The sequence below is a fragment of the Dermochelys coriacea genome, chromosome 11 (genome assembly GCF_009764565.3).
Source record: "Dermochelys coriacea isolate rDerCor1 chromosome 11, rDerCor1.pri.v4, whole genome shotgun sequence".
Classification (NCBI taxonomy): domain Eukaryota; kingdom Metazoa; phylum Chordata; order Testudines; family Dermochelyidae; genus Dermochelys; species Dermochelys coriacea.
The window spans coordinates 19,556,434-19,583,404 of NC_050078.2; positions in this window are offsets into that span (position 1 = coordinate 19,556,434).

Consider the following 26,971-nt stretch of genomic DNA (forward strand, 5'->3'; position numbering starts at 1 on the left):
TTTTCCAGTTGATGTTTGTTTGTTTGTTATACTCAGTGAAGTCAACCCCTAAGGAATTTGTGTGACCAAATGTTTAAAACATCCTTGTACCCATCATAGGAGCACGTTACAAACATGGACATGATAGGGTTGAACTCAATAAACAGCTGATCAACAGAGTAGCAGGGCTGCTTGTGGGTTGGGGTGGGAAAGAAATCCAAAGCAGAAGTGCAGGGAGAAACTAAAGAATTTGAGGAAGAAAATTTGCTAGAAATAGGAGTAGCTTTAAAATAGTTTCAGAACAGTCACCTTAGACAGAGAGAGGAAGAAATGAGTTGTCTGGTGTGCCTTTTCCAAGGTAGAATTGAAGAACCTTTGTCCTATAGTTACCCATCAAGCGTTCAGCTTGGCTTGGGTATTACATTGATCATTTAGTGGCTGTCTACCTTTTTCTATAGGGTAAAAAATAAGACTAAAAATATAAAATATGAATACTGAAAACTTTAGAATGTTGCTGACTGTTGAATAAAAATAGAATTGGCTTTTCTTCATGAATAGATTCTCTGGACCAGCTACATGATCACTGGGGCTGCTGACATCACTCATGCAGTGCATGCTGGGCAGAGGAAACCTGTGGAGGAATTGCATTACTAACCTAGAAAATAAAAAGATTGTGTGCACGCACCCTCCCCGCCCCTGGAATACTCTTTAATTTTGTCTTGGCTTTGAGCAACACAATTGGACTTTTTTAAAAAAAAAAACATTTCTGTTCAATTCATCATAACTAAAGAAGCATACCTTTGTCAGTTCTTTGTAATATACACCCTCAAGTGTTCCAATTAATTTGTCATCTACTGAAGATATTGAATAACTAATAAATGGAGATTCTGATTCTGTAGATGGAAAGAATTAGATTCAGAGTAATGTACCTAGCAAGCTGCATGTAGGAGAAATTTTTCAGTTGCTTGGAGTATTTCAACTTAGCAAATATATACGTCATCGGTATCCCATCCGGTAACACTGGAGCTTATTACATGCAGCAGAGTTAATTTATGCATCCAGGAGGAGAAAGAGGCCATTAGAGCCTTGCACTTCAGGAAGAAGCAAAAGAAGTGAGTGACTCTAACTATTGCAAGTGGTCCTTCTTGCTGTAATTTTAGACATGAGGTAGAGTTCAGGCCAACGTTTATTTCTAGTAAGATTAGCTGTATGCTTTCCAGCATGAATGTTAAGTAACTTTGAAGCATCTGACTGGATATGACTTCTCTCTTTTGATAAACTGGATGCTATGAAAGGGTCACCTACAATTCTTTTTAATTGATTTGATTAATTGGAACGTTCACTTGGCTGAAATGGGAGCATGCACATAATGGAACACAACAGCCATCACTGTGGTCCTAATACACTGGCATTTTTAAATGTTCTGTACTGAATACCCTTTTTTTTTCTTTTGAACAAACATTATCTCAGTACCGTTCCTCACCTGCTGCAGAAATGGTGAGCAACAGCAATACACTGTTTATAATTCAGTAAACAAAAGGCTGCATATGCCAGTACACTGTTCTCAGCTTGAAACTGGATTGTGTCTATTTTATGGCTTAAAAGATCAAGTGACACATACTGAATCACTAGCATTTGGGTTTTCCTTAGAGGTTTCTTATTCATTGATCAGGCCTGATTCCACTTAATTTAGGAGATCAGGTGAGAACTCAAACTACCTGAGAAGGTAATCTACAGGTAATGAATGGCATTTCCTGTTTGAAATCTATGCTGAACATTTAGGGCAAAATTTAAAAATAAATGCACAAACGTGGGTATGTCATTACATGCCTAACTTGCAGGCTTACTGGAACTGAGCACAGAAGATACAAATGTACCTATCTAGTCATGTATGGGCACAATTATCTTTTTTGCCTGCACAACTTTGGAAAATGACTGAGCAACTTAGGTGCACAACTAAGTGCATACTTTGCATGAGCAATTGCATGTCTAACTTTTTGACCCCTTCCCCCCTTGTTCTTACTGTGAATGGTTTGATATGTGTTGCTTATGCAGATCAGCAGTGCATGCTTACATATTCATAAATCCTTTCTGCTGAAACCTGTGTTGCCATCATTTATTTCTTATAAAAAGAATGAGATTCACTTGCATTAGCCACACATTTAATAGTCACTATTCTTGTATATACAGGATGTTTTTATTTTTTTTTCTACAAGGTAGTATAAAATAACTAATTATTCCAGTAGCTATGACAACATTGTATATTTGTCTTCTGGGTCAAAGACTGTCTGCTTGTAATGACTTTTCTTTCTAATGTTGCTTGTTTCATTGAGAATGGCAGCAAAATAAAGCTTTTTAAATACGTTAATTGTTAGCGCAAATTCTCAAAAATACTGCCTGAAGAAACCCATCCTTGGCATAATTAAAAATATCAGGGATAAATGAGGAAGTGGGTAGTGTACATATATCTTTAAACAGAAAAACAATTATTTCTGGGAGAGTTTTTAAAAACTTTAAAGGAGGAGCAAGGTCACACTTTCAGAAATAAAATGTAAATCCAGACGTGTCAGCAGATGGTCTTATTCTCCTCTCATGCTGGTGTAAATCAGTGTAATCAGTGAATCAGAAGTAACATCAGTGAAGTCAGTAGTTACACTGGAGTCAAACTGTTTCAAGCGAAAAGAGAACTGAGGCCAGATGTTTATTTTAAAAGTGGGAATAAAGTAAAGATGCAAAAAATAGTGAATTTCTTAGATGTAGACTTTCTTTCTGACGGAGCCTCCTGAAATGTAATGCGTTGTATGGGGCATGTTATGTTTCTCATATGAAAATGAGTTCTAGTGGTGAAACACAGGACTGAGAATCAGTAAGCCCTATGTTCCAATCTCACTTCTGACTCCCTTTGTGGTCTTCAGCCAGCCTTTCTGCAGTCAGAAAATATGGGCTTCCTTTGCAAGTCTGTTATGAGCAATCAGATAACAGTTGTGAAGTGCTTTGAACAGAAATGATAAACTGTTATTTAGTAGAGGGATTACAAGCAGCACAAAAATTTGTGTATATCTGACACAGAGCTCTGCGGGTTTTGGACTTGCTAGCCTGACAGAGGTTTTGAGGGGACCACACAGAGTTGAACCTGGGAAAAGTTCAAGGCACACAATCCTTTAACTATACTTGGTTCAGATTTTGAATTGGAGCATTTAATCACAGTGATCCCCTGAATTTGGGCCTGATCCTGCAAGTGATCCGTACCCTGGAGTCTCACAGGCTTTGTGATGGAGTTCAGAAAACAGCACATGCTTACCTCGGCAGTAATGCACATTGACATTCCAGGGAAACAGTGTTCTAACATACCAAGGTAGCATTCTGAAGTAGAGCATGAACCTGTACCATGCATGGGCCATCGATGCAGAGAAGTGAACAGGAGCCAGTCTACTGCTTCCAGAATCTGAAAATATTTGTAAAGCCCAAAAGAAAATGTGTAAGCAGGGGAATAGTCCCACTATTGTGGGGAACTTTCCTAGCTTCTGCACTACCCTGGTGAAGTGGGCTAGCGAAAGGATCTGAGTCCTCGCTCCCACTTCCTTTACCCAGAGGCCTCCCTGCCCTTGAGGACTCCCCTTCCCCTCCCTGTCTGGCAGAGTCCTTGTAACCCCAACAAGGCTGAGCCCAGGATTCCTGGGGGGCTCGACCCCCAGCCCTGCTGTGACCACCAAGGACAGGGGCTAGGATGTCCCCACTCTGGGGTACTCTCTCTGCACTGGGCACTTGTCTGACCCACTGATCATTACATACAATTTAAAGCAAATACAAGTTATTTAATCAACAATTAATTTTAAAAAGAATAAGGAAAAATGGGAAAGGTTAAAGGAAACACATCACCCCGCTCTGTGGCAGGGAACATCACAAACAGTGTCTCTGGAATGTCCAGGCAGTTCACAGTCTGCTCCTTTTAAGTCCCAGGCCTTCTTCTCAGGCCCTGGCTGTGCTGCCGGGATGCTGTGGGTTGGACACTCGCTCTGGTGGTGCCCACATGCTCTCAGGCTCTAAGTGGCAGGACCCTTCTTCCCAGTCTTGCCCCTGCCCTGTCAGGGTTACCAATCCCCCTTCAAGTCTGGCCTGCAGAGCCTCCTGACTAAGGCGTCTCCCTGTGCTGGGCCTGCTGCCCAGAGTCCTCCCTCGCTCTCCTCAGCTGCTCATGACACCCAGCTCCGGACTGCTCCATCCCCAGCTCCAACTCCAGCTCCACTCTGCCTCAGCATGGCTGCTTCTCTGGCTCTGGTTGCTGTAGCTCTCCTTCCAGGACAGGTCTGCTCTGCAGGCTGCTTCTGTGACTCTGCTCCCAGCACTGACCTGCTTCCTGGGCTGCTTTTCTGGCCCCTCTGGCTCTGGTTGCTGCAGTTCTCCTCCCAGGGCAAGTCTGCTCTCTCTGGCCTGTGCCTCTGGCTTTGGGGCTGCAGCTCTGCTCCCAGGACAGGGTCTGATTCCTCTGGATGTGGCACAGCTCTGCTCCCTAGCTTAGCTTGGGCCCCTGCTTTCTCCTTAGCTCAGCCCCACTCTGTCTGACCCAGCTCACACAGAGAATGGGACCTCCCTGGCCTCCTGACTCCCTGATTAGCCTGCCCGCCCTGTCATTCAGGCTGACCTGGAGCATTGGTCTCTCCCCATTGTTCCTGGGGACTGCCAGTCTCAGGGTCCTGATTCCCCATCCACCCTTCCCCCTTTTAGTACAGGGAGCTAGCAACTAAAACACCCCCACTGAATGTTAGTAAGGGGGCAACAGTCCCCTTACAAATGGGTCAAATCAGCTCTCACTTATGCTAGTGCAACCTCTTGATTTCAATGACAAAATATCAGCAGGATTGCATTGGAGTAAATGGGAGATGAATATCATGACCAGTGCATTCTCCTCTTGGTCTCTAACCAATTTGTCTACTAAGCCTCCTTTTCAGATCCAGGATCATTGATGTGATGAGGGAGCAGAGGTGGCACTGGGAGTGACACATTGCAGTGCTTGCAGAGTCGAGCCTGAATCATTAACAGTTTCACTTTACCATAACTGAGGCGAGATTATTTGTGCAGGGGTCAAATGGACAGAAATATAGTAATTCTGCTGAAAATTATTTGATTGTTGCTGGTTGTGCAGCAAATCTTGCATTTCTTTAGCTAGTGGAATGACTGAGCATAAAAATCCCAGTTGTACACAGGCTTTTCCTCAAGGGTCTGTGTTTATAAAAGAAAGAGATATAAAATAAGTTAACAAAATCAAAAGGTAAACAGAAAAAAATCCTCATTTTAGAATTCAACCCGGTCCTAATGAGCCACTGTTGTGAAGTTAAACCTTCTCAAAGGGATTCTGCCCCATGTCTTCCATGCAGCTACTCTCCTACCCTTTCCTTTGAGCATCTGTGCATGGGAAGGGAGTGGCTGAGCTGCAGTTAACCTCTTGTTCACCAGCGACCTGGTAGTATTTCTGTCCCTGTATCTTAACAGCATGGAGAGTGGGTAAATATGAAGAGAAAGTGGGCCCTTTGTATCAGGCATGTTATAATAGGCTTGTTGATGTTTTTTCAGGTTCGCAACCACCAATATATTTACAGTACATAAACAGCTTTTTGTAACTACAAATATAGCAACATGGGTTTCAGACAGGACTCTGCACACTTTTGTTGTCACTCAAGCAAAACTAGCTTGTTAAGAGCAAATAGTTGGACAATAGATATTGGCTTCTTCAGGTTTCATGCCAGATGCAAATAATCATTAGGAGGCATTTATGCTCTACTGCTCTTGTTTGCTGAATAGTCTTCCATTGATACCCAATATCAGCTGAGAGAATAATCAGGTCTTGTTGGCAGCAACCATGATCAGAGTGTGTGGAATAATACAGAAAGGGAATTGCAAATATTTTCATAAATGAGGGTGTTGAGTTCATTCCAGCAACTTGTAAGGTGTCATATTACTCTTTTTTCATGAGTATTCTGGAGACTGTCATTTGTGAAAATGTTTGTGAATCCCAAAAGTTTCATTAATTTTAGGAATTCAGACTATAAGTGTATTTGATCTTGGCTATACTCTATTCTCATCATTAGTTATTTATTATTCTCCTGCTGAACCACTTTCAGTCATTCAATTAGAAAATGGAAACAATACCACGTGATTTAGATGACCAGTCTCTCTTTCTCACACACACACACACATGCTTATGCTCGTTCGCTCTCTCTCAGCAAATGGCAAATGGTTAAATTGAAGAGTTCATGAACTGCCTGTAGGCTGAAATTTGTTTGCATATACTATTCTGCAACTACTGACAAATAATCAGGCAGAACCAGGATCAGGTTAGAAAGATTCCCAAATTGAAACAAGGGCTAAACAGGTTGGATAATTTCTTTACAATAAATAATGCAACCAACAGTAATGATGACTGTAACTATGTTTTACCATGCAAATGTGGTCAGTGCTTGTGCCGCCTTTCTTCTCTGAGCTTTCTTCTAGATTATAAACCAAATTTATGATCTCTCTGAGTGCTGCCAACTAGAAAATAAATCTAGGAGAGGAAAAAATACGTGAAAATGGTTACTTTAACTGTGTTTCATGTTCTGCATAGGTTCTTGTTTCAAGCTCTCTCTTACTAGTGTCGTACAGTGCGTAGTAACAAACCAATCGATCAACAAAAAGAACATTTTATCTCTTAACACTCCTCTCCCTCTCAACTTCTGTCTGACTTTCACTTTCTCTCCTTTTATTGGCCACATTATATTCTATTCTTAATTGACATCCCTGCCATGCTACTGGGGAAGATGATTCTGTACTGTTCTCTTTTAAACAGATTTTATGGGCTTTTCTATAGATTCTCTAGACTTTTAAGATAATGGGATCCAAAATGGGGAAATCTTTTCACTATCATTGTTAGCAAAGGCACCTGGTAGATGCCACAGCCTGTGAGGTGCTGAATGCCTCTTCAAGAAACTTAGCACTCTTAACTCCTTTCAAAGTCAGCCTGTTGGAAGACACTCAACAGGTGCTCAGCACCTTACAGAATTAGGTCCTAAATAACGTGCCCAGATCTTCCAGATTATTTCCAGAGACCAAAATCCCCTGTTGCTGTGAAACAGCTGTGGTCTGCTCTAGCATCTGAGTACCAGGATGCAAATACAGTATTTGATATGTAAATATTATCTCATTATGAAAGTGGAGTTAAATCACATTTAATCTTGGACATGTGTTCTGAAAATGTATATCTTATATTCCGGTGTCATGAAGGCTATTTGGCCTCCCCATATAACGCTATTCTTAGTGCAGGCAGAGATAATAAATAATTAATGTGCTGGTGAATGAATTTCTTCATCACAGGTCTTTGTAAGGGAAAAGGATGCTTTTAAAAAGTTTGGCCTAGTTCCATTTGTTATGTTAATACATTGTTTTCAGTCCTCATAGTATTGTTCAGACTTGAGGTATAATGCCTACAGCACATAATTACATTTCAAATGAATGCAGTGAGTAAATGGTTGATGGAGTGCTGCCATCTCTTGGTTATGCAAATTATACATGTTGCAGAAGAGTTATTGGGCAATTTTCTTAGTTGAAAATATCCAGCCTGAAAAAGCATAATTCTGTTTGTTTTGTACAGGCCAATACTATTCAGCATTAATATTCAACGTTTGCCATGTTCAACACTTTCCATATAATGTGCAGAACAAGCTTATCTGAGATGCTTTGATTTTTGTACTTTCTATTAAAGAGGAAAAGCATTGCTGCTACTTTCAGAGTAGCAGCCGTGTTAGTCTGTATTCGCAAAAAAGAAAAGGAGTACATCGGATGCATTCCGATGAAGTGAGCTGTAGCTCACGAAAGCTTATGCTCAAATAAATTTGTTAGTCTCTAAGGTGCCACAAGTACTCCTTTTCTTTATTGCTGCTACTGTAATCTTGGCAGCTGCTCAAGCTTTAAAAGTTCAATTTGGACATCTAAACACAAAGGGCCAAATTCTGCATTCAGTAGTGTTGAGGAGAGGCCACTCATTGAAGTCAATGTGCAAGTGTTCAAGAGTAAATTTGACCCCAACAGTTAAAATAATGGAATTGAATTTTGATGGAACTAGGTTCTCTAAACCACACATTGCTATTTTGGGTTGAATTCTGTTGTCTCAGACACCAGTGTAAATCTAATCACTCCAGTCAGGTCTTTAATGGGAAAAGGGGGAAAAAACCCACCACACACAGCAACAACAACCAAGAAAAAGCAAACCACCAAAATACCTGATTCTCCACTGTTATCTACCGTATGAGCAGTTGAAGTAAAAATGCTACCATTCTTGTTTGGTAGGGTTTTCATAGATTATTTTTAAAGTTAGTTTATGACCATCTAGTCTGACTCCTGCATAACACAGGCCATAGAATTTTACCCAGTGATTCCTGGATCAGGCTCATAACTTCTGAAGTGAAGCACATCTTTTACATTTACTTTGCACAGGTGTACATGACCAGAAGTGGCCGAAACACCCTAAAAGTGTGTGTGGGGGGCCCACAGATGCCTGAACTGTGGCTCCACCCCTGTGCCATGCCACCCCTGAGACCTGCCTCCACCCTGCCCCTTCTCCCCTGCCCTCACACCGCCCCTTCCCCTGAGCCCCTGCCCTCGCGCTGCCTCTTCGCCCTGAAAGCCCGCCCCCACTAGCTCCTCTCTGCTCCCTCCCCGTGTCGCTCGCCCTTACAGCTGGTAAAAAGTGGAAGGGCCATTGCCCCCTGGCCTCCCCCTGTTCTGGCACTCCTGTACATGAGTGCAAAAGGAGCCAGGCAGTAGAGAATCAAGCCCATTACTCATAGTTGCTGACTGTAAACACCTGCAGTACTCTTATTCAGTGTTCTCTGCAGTAAAGCCATCTTATAAACAAATATTAATATTCTAATCTGCAATATTGATTCAGCTCAAAGCACGGAAATGTAGTTTTGTAATTGTACTGACAAATCCAGTTTAATTTGCTGTTTTGTTATCTGGCCTCATTATAACTTTTTTTTTTTGAACAGTTGTTCTTACTAAACTTGTTCATAATGAATAAATAGAAGGCTTATGAAGTAGCACAGGGACAAATTCAGACTTGGTGTCATGATTACTGGGCTAGCTGCAGCTCTGCTGTCTGTCTGGTCTGTCTGAGCACACCCCTCAGATATCTGGCCTCATGCCTTTACCTGTCTCAGTGTGGATTTTTTAAATTCTCCCACTTTTAGACTAGGCTCTAGGCTATGTATCCTTTGTATTGACTGTGCTTACCCAGCAGATCTGACCAAGTTCGGCATCTGCAGTTCTTTCCTTTGGGAATCTGAGCAGACAGCCTTCTTAAAACCAAGTGTTGCTAATTTTACCAGCAGGAACAAGCATTTAGAGAAAAAGAGTCTTGAAGACAACAGTCTACAGGCATGCCTTCTTAAAGCCCCATCATCCTGTGATTGTGACCTAGTCAGGTCAAGCTCCTTCAAACACCCCAGCAGGTGCCTGTGTCAATCTGGTTTCCCTGAACAGCTCCCCAGCAACTGCCTACCCCCTTTTTATCCAGCCGGAATTCATTTGTACATGTCAGTCCCTGGGATTCTGGCCCTGCTTATCAAAAAACTGTTTGATCTGCTGAGTAGGAGGTCAAGCAGACTCCTTGGAGCCAATGGCTCTGCCATTGTTCCATGAAAACCCTCAAATGTTTGAGAGGGTGGCTTACTTCATGTACAGCCATAACACAGGCTTCATACTTTTTGATTACAAATAGCAATGTATTGACTTTGGCCTCAATTCAGCAACTATCCATATTTAGGAAGGGCACTTAACCACGTACACGTGCTTTAGTGCTTTCCTGAATAGGGATGGACGTAAGCACAAGCATTTTCTTGAAGCAAGGGATGAGATCCTCATCCTCATTCCATCCCCTTTACACTGAGTAAAAAAGCCAGAGAAGGAAAAAGGGTCCCTAAAAGCCATGTTTCATTGTCAGTCTACATCTGAGAAGGAATGAATTTGGCTTAGAATTTTCATTTCCAGAGATGAGCATTTCAATAAGGCTTCCCAGTCTGATATTATTTCAGATGTTTTCATTATATGTAAGTGATGTTCATCTGCTTTAATTTCTTTTTCACTTGTTCTGGTCCAGCCTAATCTCCTATTTTAATTATTAAAATAAAATATATTAGTCAACATCATGTCAGTATAACCTTCTATCTTTTTAAACAGTGGTCCCCAAACTTTTTATGTCACGGCCCCCCTTATCCCTGTCTTTATCCCCCCCATGGTGCTGGGAGCGGGGATGCCGCTCCGGGGGGAGCGGGGAGAACATGAACAGGGGTAAGGGGCATGAAGCTGGGGCCACAGCTGGGGGGGGGGCTGGAGTGGGTCCCCAGGCATGGAGACGGCAGCCGGGACCCTGGGCATGGGGCTGGCAGCCAGGGCCGGGGCCAGGAGTGGAACCAGCAGTGCTCCCTCCCCCGCCCCTGTGGAGCCTGCTCCTGGCCCCAGCCCCCCCCCCCATGTTACTGTGTGCTCCCCTATGGCGGCCCACTCCACAGATTGAAGACCTCTGCTTTAAACTGTTTTCAGGCATGATCTGAGAAGTAAATATATGTGGGTAATTATTTTTAGTCATCTCAGTACATAACCAGGTTATGATGAAGAAATCTGACAAATTTTCCTTTTCCTTTCTTCCCTGTCTTAATTCCACCACTAATTCCTGACATCCCCTCTACTTTTTCCAACAGATGAGATGAAAAGATGGGGGGTGAGCAACATGGCATCATATTCTCTCCTCCTACAGGTAGCACCTCAGTGTGAACTCTACATCTTTAGACATGCACACATTTTTGTTTGGGCTGGGCAAGGAGAAGGTGGAGCCATATACTCAGTCTATGGCATCATGTGGCTGTTTTCCAGAATAAATGAACCTAACACTATAAGCAGTAATTTATATAAATTCATGCTCTGCATATTCAGTAACCCTCAAAGAAGAGGTGACAAGGCATTTGGAGCAGTTGTACGTGGAAAGGACAGATCAGTGCACTCTTGTGGAAGCTATGTTATTCTGGGATGTTAAGGTATCTAACTATCTAGGCAAAAGGGAAATCTCAGCCCAACACCAATGCCCAGTTCCCAATGACTCTGCCCCAAGAATTGACTCTCATTGTAGCTCAAATATACAGCAAAATTTTCTACGGCTCATACAGATCCGTCCCTCCTGAAGCTGCCTCCACAAACAGTGTTGCAGAACCCCAGACAAACAACAACATAGCTTATCTTCCCAAGAGTTTGAACTTGCTTGCACACTAAGAAAAAGAATTCAAAAGACTGTCCAACAGAGCCACCTGGTGAGGTCTGCCATAACAATTGCGTAGATGAATGTGATGGGTGGCATAACCCAGGGGAACCCCAAAGGGGACCCTTATGGTTCCCTGGGGTGCCAGTTCCCCAGAAGGCAAAGTCTGCTTATGAAACTAAGATCCAAACTAAATTCCTCGGGAGATGAAGGAGAAGAGTAAGACAGGATACCTGCATCCCGTTACCAGAACCAGTGTAAAGCAGACAGCTTGTTGGAAGGTGCAGCTGTGGAGTGTGTGGGGAATGTGATGTCTCTAATTAACAAACTAAGGGAGTGGCCTGGCTGCTAAGCAGACTAGACTTGTCGTTAGACCTACTCAAAGATTTGCCTCTTATTTGTGCCTGAGTTTAGTCTATTTTTTCTAGAAGTTGCAATGATACCAAAAGGCAGAGCAATTCAATCTAAGTTTTTTTTATCCTAATCCTCAGCTTCGAAGGTTGGAGGCATTCCAGCCACACACAGTTCTGATAGCTAGCGAAGTCTGCTATTGCCTTCCAATTCTCCCAATTCCACCTCTCTCCTTTTATTCTTTCTTCAGAAGAGCTTGGTAAGGAGCCTGATCTAGTGTCATCAGATCTTGGCACAAAACTGCACAACCTCTGCTGCTTTCTTAGGTCAAACTTGTTGAATCCAATCTACACCCTAGCATATCACTATTAATCAGGTAGCATGAAGTTAGAGAATCCAAATTCCTTCCTACTATACAGTTTTGTTTGTGGAAAAGGGAATATTAACTGAGGGGTTTATAAATTTATATTTAAAATAGGAAGGGTAATGTTTTCAATGGGACTTGTGCTCCTAAGTGACATAGGGCTTTTGAACCTATTGCCCAAGGTTTTATGTTGTAACACCCCAGGAAAGTAGGCACCTCTTACCACAGTTGTAACACACAGATTGGGGGGTATAGTTGAACTAGTGGGAAATACAGAGAATTGCTTATCTCTTCCCTTTCAGTGTTCCTGCCCCCATCTGTTTCCAATAACTCCACTTGGTGAAAACAAAGCTCCAGCAGCTCCAAGAAGCTGAAAGGATGGAAATGATCTGCCAGATATATAAAGATTCAGCTTCTCCATTTTCATAGGGGGAAGCCTTTCATAGCAGAGTAGGTTGTCACCTATCACACTTAAGGGGGCACTGCTGGAAAATAAAAGTCTTATCATGGTGACTCACCAACAGGGCATCCCTGAGCTGGTGTCGCGTTGTGGAGTTTGTTCATTCTGGGTTTCCCCTCCAAAACGCATCTCCTAGTTTCTGTTGTGCCATGTGCTACAAACAACTTCAGTCTCAAATATACTCCAAAATCTTCTGTGATGGATGTTTCCTTTGAAGCATCGTTGTATTCAATGCAAAGGACTCTGGGTTATGGGTAGTATTTCAAGATGCCAGCTATAGGAAATTGATCAGAAACGAGATTCCCCTTTTGGAAGGAAAAAATTGACAATGATGGGAGGCCAGGCAGGTTGCTGAGGATGAGTGAGGTGGGTTGTTGGGAGTTAGGGAGAAAAAGCTTCATCTTCACTTAGGGCCTGATCCAATGCCCATTGAAGTCAGAATCTTTCCATTGATTTCTAGGTGTATTGTGTAAGACCCTGGTATTCACTTCCCAGTAAGTTTGGTACTAACAATAAAGTCTGCTTGCTTTTGTCTCCATTGATATTATATGCTTAGTGTCTGTGTAACCCACATACCTCGTAGGTGTGGTTCTCTGTCCCCCTCTAGTGGCACTGAGACGATTTAGAGATTAATGAGACTGCTACAGCCTTAGCTAAGAGCCATGTGACTTTTAGCTCATGCAGTAGAGCAGGGATCTCAAACTCAAATCACCACAAGGGCCACATGAGGACTAGTACATTGGCCCAAGGGCCGCATCACTGAAACCTTTTCATACAATAATACAAAAGTATAGTCAAAAGTGAAAAAAATGAAGAGTAATATAGTATGCTATTAAAAGTCAATGTATTAACTTTTTAAAAATTGTAATACAAAGAGGGGTTTTAATAAAATATAAACACTCAGTAATGCACCTCACTCAAACGACAAAACACGCATTTACTTTTAGAATTACTTTGGTTAAAGTCCCCCTCCTCTGCCCTTGGCCCCACCCCACCCCTTCCATGAGGCCCCGCCCCTGCCCCACCTTGTCCCACCTCTTCCCGGCCCCCATTTCAACCCCTTCCCCAAGCTCCCACCCCAACTCCGCCCCCTCCCTGCCCCTATTCCAGCCTCTTCCCCAAATCCCCGCCCTGGCCCTGCCTCCTCTCCGCCTCCTCCCCTAAAAGGGCCACGTCCCCGCTCCTCCCCCTCCCTCTTGGAAAGTCCTAAGTGTTGCCAAGCAGCTGTTTGGCAACAGGAAGCATTGGGAGGTAGGCGGAGGAGTGGGGACGTGGTGCACTCGGGGTGTGGGGGAGATTGGCTGCCAGTGGAGTCGGCGCCTATGGCGGGCCGCAGGAAATAATTCTGTGGTGTTTGAGAGTCCTGCAGTAGAAGCTTATGCTCTAAGTTTCAGAGGCCCCAGGTTTGATCCTGCCCACTGATCACCAGGGTCTTGTTGGTATTACATCTGATCCTTCTCTCTTTTTGCCAAAATCTTTGTCAGTCCAGTGTGTTTAAGGAGCACATCACTTAGCATTGTTCTGAGAGAAAGTAGGCAAGAATAATTTCACATTGGATGTGATAGCAACTGTAAACAAATTCAGAGGCGTCTCAGTGGCGAAGGATCCACTTTCTGCTTTAAGATCTCTAGTCTTGGAAGCCTTTGAGGTACTATAAAGTGAGAGTGAGTTCTCCTACAAAAAAGGTGGCCGTTAGAAGCTGACATGGATTACCATTCATGGACACTTTCCTTACACCTTATGGGGAAATGGCAACTTCAGTTCTTATGTATGCTAGCAATGAGAGTGAGCAGGAGGACACCAACAATGGAAATCCATGCACAGGACTTCAAGTACAATTAGCTTTGATTAATCACACTGCAAGGAGGTTGCTTGCAATGCTCTCTTTGTACCATTTTATATACTTGATCATCTCTTATTAGTTACCTTAATATTTTGATGTTTGGGTGACATGTTTAATAAATAGTAAATACTTGTAATTTTAGAAAATGATTTCCCCCCAGGCTATTATATTGAGTCTAATCAATAATTTTACCTTATTAAAATGGTTATTTTCTCCCTTTACATTTTGGACTTTGTGTAAGATAACAATCTTTCCTCTGCTGTAAAACCTCATTGTATGTTTGCAATCAGCTCTTCTTTTACTGAACTAGATATACTGGCAGGAAATTTTATAAGCTCTTGTTTTATTTCCCACTTCTCATAGCTGCTCATATTTGAATGTATTTCAAGCAACTGGGCTATGAACTAGCTATTTTATCCTGATCTGTATATCAGTGAAATTATATCAGCACTATTTATTGCATTGAAAAGCTTTACCAGTATCCAGCTGAGTATCAACTTGCTTGGTAATAATTCCCAATGAGAAATACATTACTTTTTTCATGGCTTTTAAAAAAAAGTTGAGTATTGATTTGAAAAATTCATACACAGCAGAATTTTTTATTTATTGAATAAAAGAAAATAAGTGTATATATGGCTTTTAAGAAAAATGTTGTAAATACAGAGACTCCTTTATTAGACAAGTATGATTTTTCTGTCTTAGAAAATTTCTCCAAAATAATTCATATCATTTAGAAAAACATTCCATCTTGATTTAAAAATTGTCAGTGATGGAGAATCTGTCATGACTCTTGGTAAATTGTTCCAATAGTTAATTACTCTCACCATTAAACATATATACTTTATTTCCACTCTGAATTTGTCTTGCTTCAAATTCCAGCCACTGGATCATGTTACGCTTTTCCCCCATTATTAGTAATTTCCCATGTAGATACTTACAGACTAAGCTTCTCTTTGTTAAGATAACTAGATTGAGTTCTACGAGTCTATCATTATACAGCTTGTTTTCTAATCCTTTAATCATTCTCGTGGCTCTTCTCTGAACCCTCTCCAATTTATCAATCTCCTTTTTTGAATTGTGGGCACCAGACCTGGAAATGGTATTCCAGTGGCAGTCACACCAGTGCCAAATGCAGAGGTAACACAACCTCTTTACTCCTACTTAAGATCCCCCTGTTTATGTATCAGAGGATCTCATTAATTCTTTTGGCCACAGCATTACAATGGGAGCTCATGTTCAGCTTACTATCTATCACGACCCCCAAATATTTTTCAGAGTCAGTGCTTCCTAGGATAGAGTCCCTCATCCTGTAAGTATGGCCTAAATTTGTTGTTCCTAGATGTATATATTTACATTAAGCCTTATTAAAACACATAGTTTGCTTGCACCCAGTTTACCAAACACTCCAGATCACTCTGAATCAGTGACCTGTTCTCTTCATTATTTACCACCACCCCCCCAGTTTTTGTCTCCTCTGTAAACTTTATCAGTGAAGATAATAGTTTTCTTCTGGTCATTGATAAAAATGTCAAACACTGTAGGGCCAAGAACCAATCCCTGTGGGACCCCCACTGGAAACACACCCGCTCGATGATGATTCCCCGTTTACAATTACATTTGAGACCTATCAGTTAGCCAGTTTTTTGTTCTGTGTCCTTTCTTGCAAGCTTTGTTCTTGTGAGTCAGAAGGGGACTGAACATGAATGTAACAGAGAGAGAAAGGATACTTGCCAATTTCAGTCTCATTCTGGAGTCAGTAGCAAGAATGACAGGACCATTCATTTGTGCACACATGCAAGTGTACATTTCTGATCTCTTCAAACTTGGGAACTTGGGTTGATTATTAGGGTATCACTTACCCTAGTAGTTGAGATTTAGCATTGTTGCAAGGTATTTGGAAGAAAAGGCTTCTTCTTTCCCCTCTACTATTAGGGTGACATAAACCCCAAAACATTAATAAGGGGACAATCCAGAGGTCCTTCTTCCAATTTTCCTGAGGCACATGGCCGGTGCAGCCAATAGAAATTTTGCTGAAGCAAAGTCCTCAGATTTGACCCAATGGCAATATGCTATTTCCCAATTTTGCATGTAAATCACAGGTCATGGTTTATTATTAATAAAAAAGCATATATATTTAGAACCATACATTTACAGTGCACTTCTCAAACATAATTAAACATGTTCCCTACTCAGTCTAAGGACCTGATCCTGCAAACAGTTACTATAACACTTGGCATAACACTTTGCCTGGTTGTAAGTGTTGGCAATGTCAGGGCCTAAGACAAACAAGGACAGTTCTTGGGAACAGGAATTACCAATAGGGAAGATGAGCGCAATAAGTGATGAAGAGGAATTAAGAAGGATTCCTGGAAGGAAGTGGTTTTAGAAGTAGGCTTTGAAGGTGACGGAGCTTGGCAGACAAGACACAAGAGCCTGTCCAAGGCATGGGGGCAGCATGGCAGAAGGTAGTGGTTTAAGTAGATTGAAACAGGAGCTGGGAGCTCTTACTGCACCAACCAATGGAATGGGGAGGGTGGGAGAAGTGGCCAGTGGCTCCGCTTATCCAAATCAGGGAGAAGAGGGAGAGCTCTCCCCCTCTTTTTAGTAGAAGGACAATTGCTTTCCCCTGGCCCTCCTCTCTTTAATCCCTGCTAAAGGTGAGAAACTGAAATGGATTGAAAAATGAAGGAAGCAGGCAGGGCTGTCCTTACCCATATGCAAACTATGCAGCTGCGTAGGGCATCAGAAAATTTGGGGCACCAAGTTGCCCCAAATTTCCTGGTGCCCTATGCAGCTGCATGCTGCATCTAGCTCCAGCGGCCAGACCAATCCTCCAGCTGGCTGAGCCGGCCCCTAGTGGGCTGTGCACAGCAGGGCCAGGAAAGCAGCCTCCGCCCCCACCCCTGCCCCACCCCTTCCCCTCAGCCCTGCCCCTGCTCCGCCCTGCCCCATCTCTTCCCGACCCTGCTCTGCCCCAGTCCTGCCCCCACTCTGCTCCTTCCCCTGAGCTGTGCGTCCCAGGGGACTGCCCTGCTCTGTCCGCTCCCAGCCACGCTACCGGTGAGTGCTGGGGGACAGTTTCCCCCTTCCCCCAAGCCTGGGAGCCGGGGGAGGGTAATTCCACTTCCCACCACCCTGTGAGTGTGGGGGCGGGGCTGACCCCTGCTGCCTTCCTGTACTGGTTGCTTCTGCCTTCCAAAGCCCTTGGGTGCAACCTCCCCGCAGAAGCTTGGGACGCCCCCCCTCGGAGGCCCAGGGCCAGCTCCCCCTCAGGGGGGCTGTGTAGGGCACCACAATCTCTAGGGACGGCCCTGGGAGCAGGAAGGCCAGAGGATTAGGAAAAGTGTGGGGAGCCTAAGGTGAGCAGGAAAAACTGAAAGCAGGGATGTACGCAGAGCTTGAAAGGGAGGTGTAAGAGGCAGGAAGCCAATGAAGGGATTCAACATGACAAGTCAAGATGATGATGACCTCTTTTTCCCTTTTTGTGCTGACATTCTGGAAGCAACAGGATTTAGCAAGAGAGGGGAGGTGGGGGAAGGAGAGAGAGGAGAGTACTTATAAAAAAGGAAACTATATTTAAGAGGCAACACCAATGAATGTGCAGTGGAGCCCAGAGATAAGCAAAGATGAAATAGCCTAATTTGTGCAGAATTTATATTCCAATTTATTTGGCATCAAATGGAACATTTGCTACCATTGAAAAAGCAGATCCAAATTTGATATCCCCTATTTTGGTATTAAATGAGAAATAATAAGCAGGGAAGCAACTTTACCTGTTGTCAAAATCTTTAAAAGCTACCACCATCATGACTTAACATTCTCCATAGAAGTTGAGTGCATGGTACTGTAGTTATCATAATCCTGATTTGGGAAAACTGAAAACAAGAGGCAGCAGCCGGCTGGCTCAGCATCACAAGCCACCATACCCAGATCACACTGGTATTCCACTCTCACAAACTACACAATCAAGATCAAGGTCTCCATCCTGATATTCGTATCCCTCCATGGGCTTCCTGAAAGGTTCATCTGTTACTCTCATCCATGACCTCCCATGACAACTACAGCCGCTGAAAACATGAAACAATGAAAACAAGGGGGAGGACTATGTGTGCAGGAGACAGAACTGTCATAGCTACACCTAGCCTGGGAAACTCCCATAAGGGAGAGGAGAAAGCATGGAGTTCACATCATTCAGAACCATTTACATGACATGGCTTTTACTCATAATTCTTTTCACAGTTTACCCATGCTTAGGGCTCAATCCTGGAGGGGGCTGATTCAACAGAGCACTCGAGGATGTGTATAGAAGCATTGATTTCAATGGGACTACTTATGTGTTTAAAGGTAAGCATGTACTTATGTCCTTTGGATTGGAGCCAGCACCTTTTAGGATTGAGCCCACAGATGAAAAGTGTAAAGAAGAAAAAAAATCTGGTATCTTTCAAGATATGCAATGGCCTTTCTGCAAGTGGAGAAGAGTGAGAGTGCTTGGTTGAATGTAGTTCTTTTAATTAATTTCGCAAAGTACTCAGATACTACAGTGATGTGGGTGTAACGTTTTGGCATTCAACCGAGACCAGTGAAAGGTTGTGTCTTCCCTTGTCCTGTAACCCTGAGTGCCTTAAAAAGCTCTGTTGCTGTAGCTCCTTGTCTGGACGCTCCCAGCTAACACACAAGCATGCACTGAGTGTTTGTGTGTTAAGTAGCCCTGGTCCAGCAACTTGTTACAGCACTCGTTACAACACAACCACATTCTGGTCTCTACCGTCCTTCCTTACTACAAGCCAAGTGACCTAAACACACCCACAGTCCCAAATTTCTGCAAAACTATATGCCCTGAAATGTTAAGCCCTCTTCTGGAACATTCAGAGGAGTAATGAGGTCTCATGGTATTGTCTGTGGATGATTCTAAGTTTAATAAACCTGTGTTGATACTTCCATTTTTGTGTAACTGACACCATACTGCACCGATTTTCTTGTGTAATTTACCCTCGGAGTACCCTCGCAGACCCCCGTTTGAGAAACGCTGCTATAAGCCATTAATGTACAATAGAACAGGTTGAAAAATGACAATAGTTTTTTAAACTTTTTAAAATGAATTTTAAATTTTTTGGGAAAAAAATTTTTTGGGAAAAAACTTCTGCAGAAAATTTTAATGAAAATCCAGAACCAGAATGTGAAGCATGTTGGACTTTTGAAAACAAACAAACAAACAAACAAAAAATTATTTTTGAGATTTTTGCCACGTTTCCCCCCATTTTTCCTTTCTTCATTGGCAAAATAGAAAAAGGGATGAAATTGGGGATTGGTCCTGCTTTGATCAGGGGGTTGGACTAGATGACCTCCTGAGGTCCCTTCCAACCCTGATATTCTATGATTCTATGAAATGTAAAACTGAAAACTGAACAAAAAAAAATCAGTTGTCAGTTTCTTAGTTGCTTTTTGAAAAAAAAATGGAAAATTGCCAATGAAACTGACATTCTCAGAAAATTTTTGTTTAGAAAAAGCTATTTTTCCACTGAAAAACATTTTTGAACAAAAATTTTGACCTGCTTCAACTTATGAAGCATTCTTCTCATAACTGATTGTAATAACACTCCATTAATAGTTTTCCTGCTCTATGACTCATAACCTTGTACCACTACTGTTTAGTCTAACCAGATACTGTTCGATTTTAAGATTGAGCCTTCTCTGTCATGTTTGTCAGATAATGTAATCTGGAGGCTGGAATCACACAATTCTCTTTCTGTTAGTGCATGTGTAATTAAGAAAGGGTGGTAGGAAAATTCACACCACCAGGTCTGGGGAGCTATTAGTTACCTGAAGAATAGGCTTAAGAACTGAATAGAACATTTAAGCTTGTAACAGGTCTAATTCTCATTTGTCAGTCAGACACAAGCCCTTTTAAAAAAAAGATTTGCTCCGATAAGAGAAGTGTAATTTTTTTAAACTCCCCATTCTAAACCCTTAGCCAGATTCAGTTAGTCTGAGTCTAATCCAATACTTTAATTGTTAAACATGTTCATGAGTCATGATAAAAATTTGTAGAGTTTGTTTACAATAGTGTTTATAGCTTTGCACAGATTTGTGGTGGTGTTTGTACCATGACTTGTCATGAACACTAGTTGCCTTAGTCTGTAGCTGGAAGTACTTGGCGATTGTGTACAGATTTGTTTCTTTAGATTATTTTATGAGTCCAGTCTATAAATTCTGAATGCAGTATACAGATGGTAAGATGTTGGCATTGTACTTTTGTCTCTCTGAGGAAGTCCAGAATCTACTTGTGATGGATCTGGTCTGATGGTTTCAAAAGAGTATAAAGAGAAAGAACTGGCCATGGTTAGGAAGTGCTTCTGAAGCAGGGGTATGATAATGTAGTTTCCACACATTCCACCCCATCTTTCTCTTTTGGCATCTTTTGCTATTCCACCCAGTTCCTGTCTCATAGAGACTAATCAAGGATGGAGCAGTCCTACAGCTGGTCACGTTTCTAGTCACAAGAGCTGTCTCACAGCTGATAGAGACCCTATCACCCCAATAGGGGAAAGACTCTCGGTTCTCCCCTCATCTAACAGAAATTATACCCCATCCAAAGACCCTTCAGGGATAGTAGTTTACATATTTGATGTCTTTACTGATTTTTTCTGACTTTGAAAGCCAAATAGTATAACGCCTTTGAAAAATGGCCACTTACTCCATGACAAACTGCCACTTTCACTTAGCTACTTATTTACTACTGATGGGCAGCTAGAGCCTAAATTCTATTTGCTTAGGTGATCAGGACTCCAACCTCATTTATCTTTTGGTCCTTAAAGGTCCCCGAGTAACCTTGCCATAAATTACTGTCCTTGAACATGTGGGCACTCAGGGATTATATTTGCTAACCTTTATACATTCGACAATGTGCTCTGAATTAATCAGGCTTCTTTACATTGTTGTTATTTATGTTGGAAATACACTAGCCACTTCACAATACAGATAAGAAAATTTGGTCTCTGCCTCAGAGTGCTGACAATGTATTTCAGACAATATAATTTATAATATTTACAATATAATATATATTATATATATATAATATATAATGAAATTATAATAATTTCAAAATAAAAGGGGATCTGGGGCAAGGTAATAGAACAATAGGGAAATGTAGGGGGAAGAAGTAGGAGAACCATCAATAAGAAGATACAAACACTCTGCAAAGGCTAGTCTGCAGCATGACAAAATATAGAATTTGTTATCCTGTATCTCAGTAGAAATAACTATAATTGCTAGCTCATTTCTTGTAGGTGTGGTTGTAGAAATGGCTTTTCAGGAGATGCTCTGGGATGCACCTTGTATTGCTGGCAAACTAGGGATAACTTTCAGTCACAACTGCCATTTGTATGGATTTAAACCATTGATCTCCATATGCCTTTCCAAGCTACCAGCTGTCTCTATGTCCAAATCTAGAATTTAGCAAGTGCTTTATACATCTGACTGTATCTGCATATGTCTGAACTGGCTCTCCAGTAAATCACACTGGGCCTGGTTGTGGTTGGCTCTGTGTGAATGTACAAGACAGAAAGGGTGCCAGGTTCCTCCTCCCTCCCTTTGCACCTCAGCTCGGGGCTAGCCACAGTCAGGTTTGGGAATGCAGGTGCCATGCATGTCCAGCACTTTCATGGATCTGCCTTCTGCCGCTCCAGGTGGCAGGGCTTAGTTGGAGGATGTAAGGGAAAGATGAATGCTGCATCCTGCTAAAGGGCATAGAAACTTGCTCTCCAGCCTGCACTTTACCAAAGCCTCTGTAGGGATTCTGGCTAAGCCATTCATTCCACCCCACCAGTCCCACCCCAAGGTCTGATAGCTGCTACCTTTTTTTTGGCTTTGCTCTGAGTAGAGAAGCAAATTAATAACAATCCACTCCACTCTTTTTGGCATTTGCAGGAGGGACATTCAAAAATAAACAGGGAGAGATGAAACTGTTTCAGTAGCATGTGATGGCAACATATAGGGTTCCCCTTTAAAATATTCCAGGTACTTTCTGTGCCACTTTTACTCAAGGCGGATAATGATCATATCCTTGGAAGACAAGCATAAGTATTCTCCTGCCTATCTTGGCACAATAACTAAAGGAAGCAATTTTTCACCATATATGGAAGCTGAACACAACTATCGCTTCCTTTCAAAAATTGATCATACAACTTAGAAAAGATCCCCTGGGAAACATTTAAAAGTATGAAGATAAAAGGGCTGCAAATGCTAGCACCTTGGCGCAACCTGTAGAATCTTCCCAGAGATGAATGATACACACACATAGAGCTGCAGGCTCTCTTATTAGAGTTTAATCTTTGATTTGAATTGCATTCAGAACTGATGACAATTGATTATGGGACATGACAAAGAATATACTATACCTTCTCAGATCATTTTGTTTCTGTTTTTATTAGACAGGGATGAGCATTTAAGCACTGAATAGCCAAGTGAGCTACAAAAGCTGAATGTAGGATTTAGGAGTCTTCTTTGTATTAAGTCAGTTTTCCTGAATTCTTTAGCTCTCAGACTTTTCTGTTCCCCTGCTATGGGGAACCATTAAGTCAATGATTAAGCAGTCAGGTGCTGTGGATGGACCCCTATATCTTTACAGTGGGGGTTCATATGGGTACAGGGATCTGCCTATGTAGAACGCATTGTAGGGCTGAGGCCTATAAGAACCCAGACCAAAGAAGCAGCTGAATCTCTAGCCAACTACCCACTTCTGTAAACTGCAACAGCAAATGCCCCTCATGCTACCTACCCTACAACCCAGGGGAATCCCAGGTGCTGATTCTGGGCCATTGCTTTTGCTACAACGTCCTCCCTGGGGGATAAGTGAAAGGTGGAAGAGATTGAAGGCCAGATTCACCTGTGCTGGAACAGAGTGTCCAAGTTCTCAAAGTCAGTGAGGGGAACCAAGTGGAGTTTTCTGTCCCCTCAGCCCCCTTCTTCAGGTATCTCCACTGGAGGAAACCACTTGGCCCCTCAGAGCTTCTTCCCACTGTTCTCCCTTATTGCGCTCCTTTTGTCCCATAACAGGATTCTGTATGTGACTAATCATTATGTGTTAGCAGGACCTTGGTCTCAATATGCACTGTGGGTTGGTGCTGGCCATTGAGATGGAGCCGCACGTGATTTCTCCTTGTGCTGGCCAGATGTGGGGAAGCAGCTTACACTGGGACCAGCCCTACCCAGCAGAAACCATCCTACCTCCCAATTCTGAAGGGAAGGCCTTCCAGTTGTGGCTAAGAACTTCCATAAAAGGCGGAGGCAACTGTTTATAAGGGTTTTTCCAGGTTGTGGAGGAATAGAGGCTATCTGAGACTAGGAGTCTTGGGTTGCTAAACCCTGGTGCCTTGGCCCCGCAGGAAGCCTAATTGGTCCTACAGTGGAGGAAGGTTCCAAGTGCTGGAAATAAAAAGTTATTTTTCCTCTGCTGGAGTAAGGGCCTTGAGTTTTTTCTGTTTGTATTTGGTTATTTGTCTTTCTGTTCCCTAGCAGCAAATCATCAAGTTTTTTTATACTAACTGCCAAGGACTCTAATGTTCTCTTCTCAGCCTGGAACCAAATGTAGTGCTTCTCTGAATCAAGGCATGGACCAGCTTTGCTTTCTGCTGTGACAGCAGAGACTGTTCCAGCTATGTGGGAGCAGCGCACATTGTAGCTGATCAGGAATGAGGAAGAACATGCTCCCATGTAGGTGGTGAGTAGAGGCTGCATGCGTTTGTCCTAGGCTTAGAAAACAGGAGCTGAAATGGTGTGACTTTTAGGCACTACTGCACTATAAATATAAAATATGCCAAATGGATGAAGGAAAGGGGCTCCCTGGGACATACTGTATGTGGTATGTCTATCATCTCATCTCATCTCATCAGCCACATTCTTCTCACAACTCCTGGCCGGCTGCTCAGACATCTGCTGGCTTGATTAGACAGATATAATGTAGTATCAGTTAATTTTGTACTCTCCAATGCCTTTTATTGCCAGGCCTGGGCTCACTCTGGCCATAATGAAACAGGAAAACATTAGCATTTTGGGCAAGCTCACTGATGAGGGAAGCTTCCCAAACTCTCCAACTTCTATAAACTGTTAAAACTGTAGAGGGAAAGTAAGCAGACTATATTCTCATGTGAACTACTTGCTTTCATGTAGTTGACTCTACTTCTTTACCCCTTCACGTTTTTAGTGAGGGAGACAAAATCTATTACACAATAGCTTGAGCTTTAAATACTGTCTAGCTAATCAAGGTGAGTTTTGCTTATAGCCTCCACGAGGTGGCAGACTATGCACTTACATTTAGTGCAATAAAACAGCCTGATATGAATGTATTGAAGATAGGCGGAAGTTGCTTTTTACCTTCTGAGTGGTATGTGAGTGTAATCATGGTTACGCATCTGGGATGTACCTAGTGCACCGGCTATAATTAAACCAAAAAGGGATCACCAAAGAATTGTTGATTAAATTTCCCATTCCAAATCAAAACAAATTGCATGAATACCCAGTCTAAACATATGCTTTATTTTGGTTCTTTTGTTTTTTGGCTTGTTTTGTATTTTCTCTTGGAAGGGGAAAATAGACCCTCACAGGGAGCAGTGCACAACATGATTGCTTTCTGGAATTGCTATGCTGGGAACAATATACTTGTCTTAGCATCCTATTGATTTTTTAAAGCAATTTTAATTTCTAACTTCATTCTGACCTGTGACATCCCTGCTCTTCCAGGATGAGTCTGCCCTTGAGAGCAGAGATTGTTAATCATGCCAACTTGTAACAGTGATTCTGTGATGTGCACAAATTGGGATGGAAGAGAAGGAAACCACTAAATTCATTATCACTTGTATCCTAAGTCAGGATCCCAACTCTGTATCTTATATGAAATGTACAAGCAAACCATGGCCTACCTGAACTCAGCAGGGACTAGATGGGACCATTTTATTCTACAGGTAAGAGAAATCAGTCACTGCATCTGAGACCACCAGACAGCCTTTCAGTTGGGAAGGCAGATTAATCTTCAGCTATCCCACAGACGAAAGGCCAGTGTTTCATCCATTAAAATGACCACTTTATTTTTTTCTTCTTTAAAGCCTGAGTAACGTACTGTAAGAACAAAATTGCAGTCAATTCTCAGTCAGCTGATAGTGAGGTGTGAAAAACAGAGATGTCTTTTATTTTCAGTGGGCTGATTCTGTGCAGCACTGATCTCACTTTAGGAAACAAAATGTAAATCTCTAAAATCACCAGTTCACTCCAAATAATAGAGAATTATGGCTCGGATTCTATTATCCTACTATTCTGTAATAACAGCACTCTTTTGAACAAACAATCACCTCCCTCCGGTGTGCACTGCTGAAGAGATTAAACTTGCCATTGAAAAACTGGTGGAAAACAAGTGTGCTCTTAAAGAAAAGAAATACAGCAAGTAAAAGGAAGACTGACTACTCCCTAGGGTTTGACATCATTCCCTGATGGAATAATACCACCAGATTACATGGAAACATACATGCAAAGATCATGAAGTGCTCTAAGAGTGCTTAAATTTATGTGGTGCTATTCTTGATTCTTTGCACTCTTACCCCACATTCAGGTGGTTAATTTACCTCTTTACTTCTAAGAGGAAACATCACAAAGTAACTGGAGATGAACAAAAATGTATTTTTAGAAGAGCATTGAAATATCTGTTTTAAGGGGAAAAATGTTTGGCAACTTATGGCTAAGAATAGCTCTGATTTAGTTTTTGGTATCTTTATGCACTCACTGCTTTGATCAGGTCACTCTCAAGTGAGAAAATAGCTTGGTTTTTATTCCACTTCCTTCCTGTCCAGCAAGCCTTACTCTGAGCCTACAATTCTAATTGCACTGCCACTACAAGTCCCAGAATTCCTTTGATCTGCGGGAAATCAGGTACAGGTCAGAGATGGAACCTGAACCCCTCTTACAGGTCCAACTCACCCTGTGACATAGGGCAAAGGGAGAAGGAGAGCAGGTAAATCTTTCTTTGATGCCCGAAAATATTGACTGTTCAAATCATCTTCCTGCAAATGGCTTTAGAAATCTGAACCTGTGACAGGATCAATGAAACAGATAAAGAGCAGTTGGTTTCATTATAATCCAGGAAAGTACCGGAGTCCGACTTTTCATGCAAAAGCTCTGTGATATGTTTTATGTGTGTTCTCTCTGATCTCTGCTATATACAATATGCCTTATGGAGGACACAGCATTCAAAAGTAGTTACCACACTTGCATGCTATTGTGAGTGCACAGGTGACTTTTATAATGGGAAGATTAAAAATGGAAATCCTATACAATATGCAAGAATACATTATTTGGGCAGTGATAGGCCAACCCACCTTAATAGCTAGTGTGAAGATTAGGATCCAGATCAGTTTTAGGGGCAGGGTGTGGAGTTTACATTTGAGACTGAATCAGGGTAGGGTCTGGAATGAAGATTAATGGAGTTAAAATCTGGTGATATATTATGTCAAGATTTTGGCTGTAAATTCTGGAAAAAAGAAAAGGAGTACTTGTGGCACCTTAAAGACTAACAAATTTATTTGAGCATAAGCTTTCATGAGCTACAGTGGGTGATCATTCAGTGAGCTTTCTGGCCACATCTGAATTGCAACTGGAAAATACACCCTTTCCAGTTTTGGGTGCAAGCTAGAACTAAAACCATAGGAA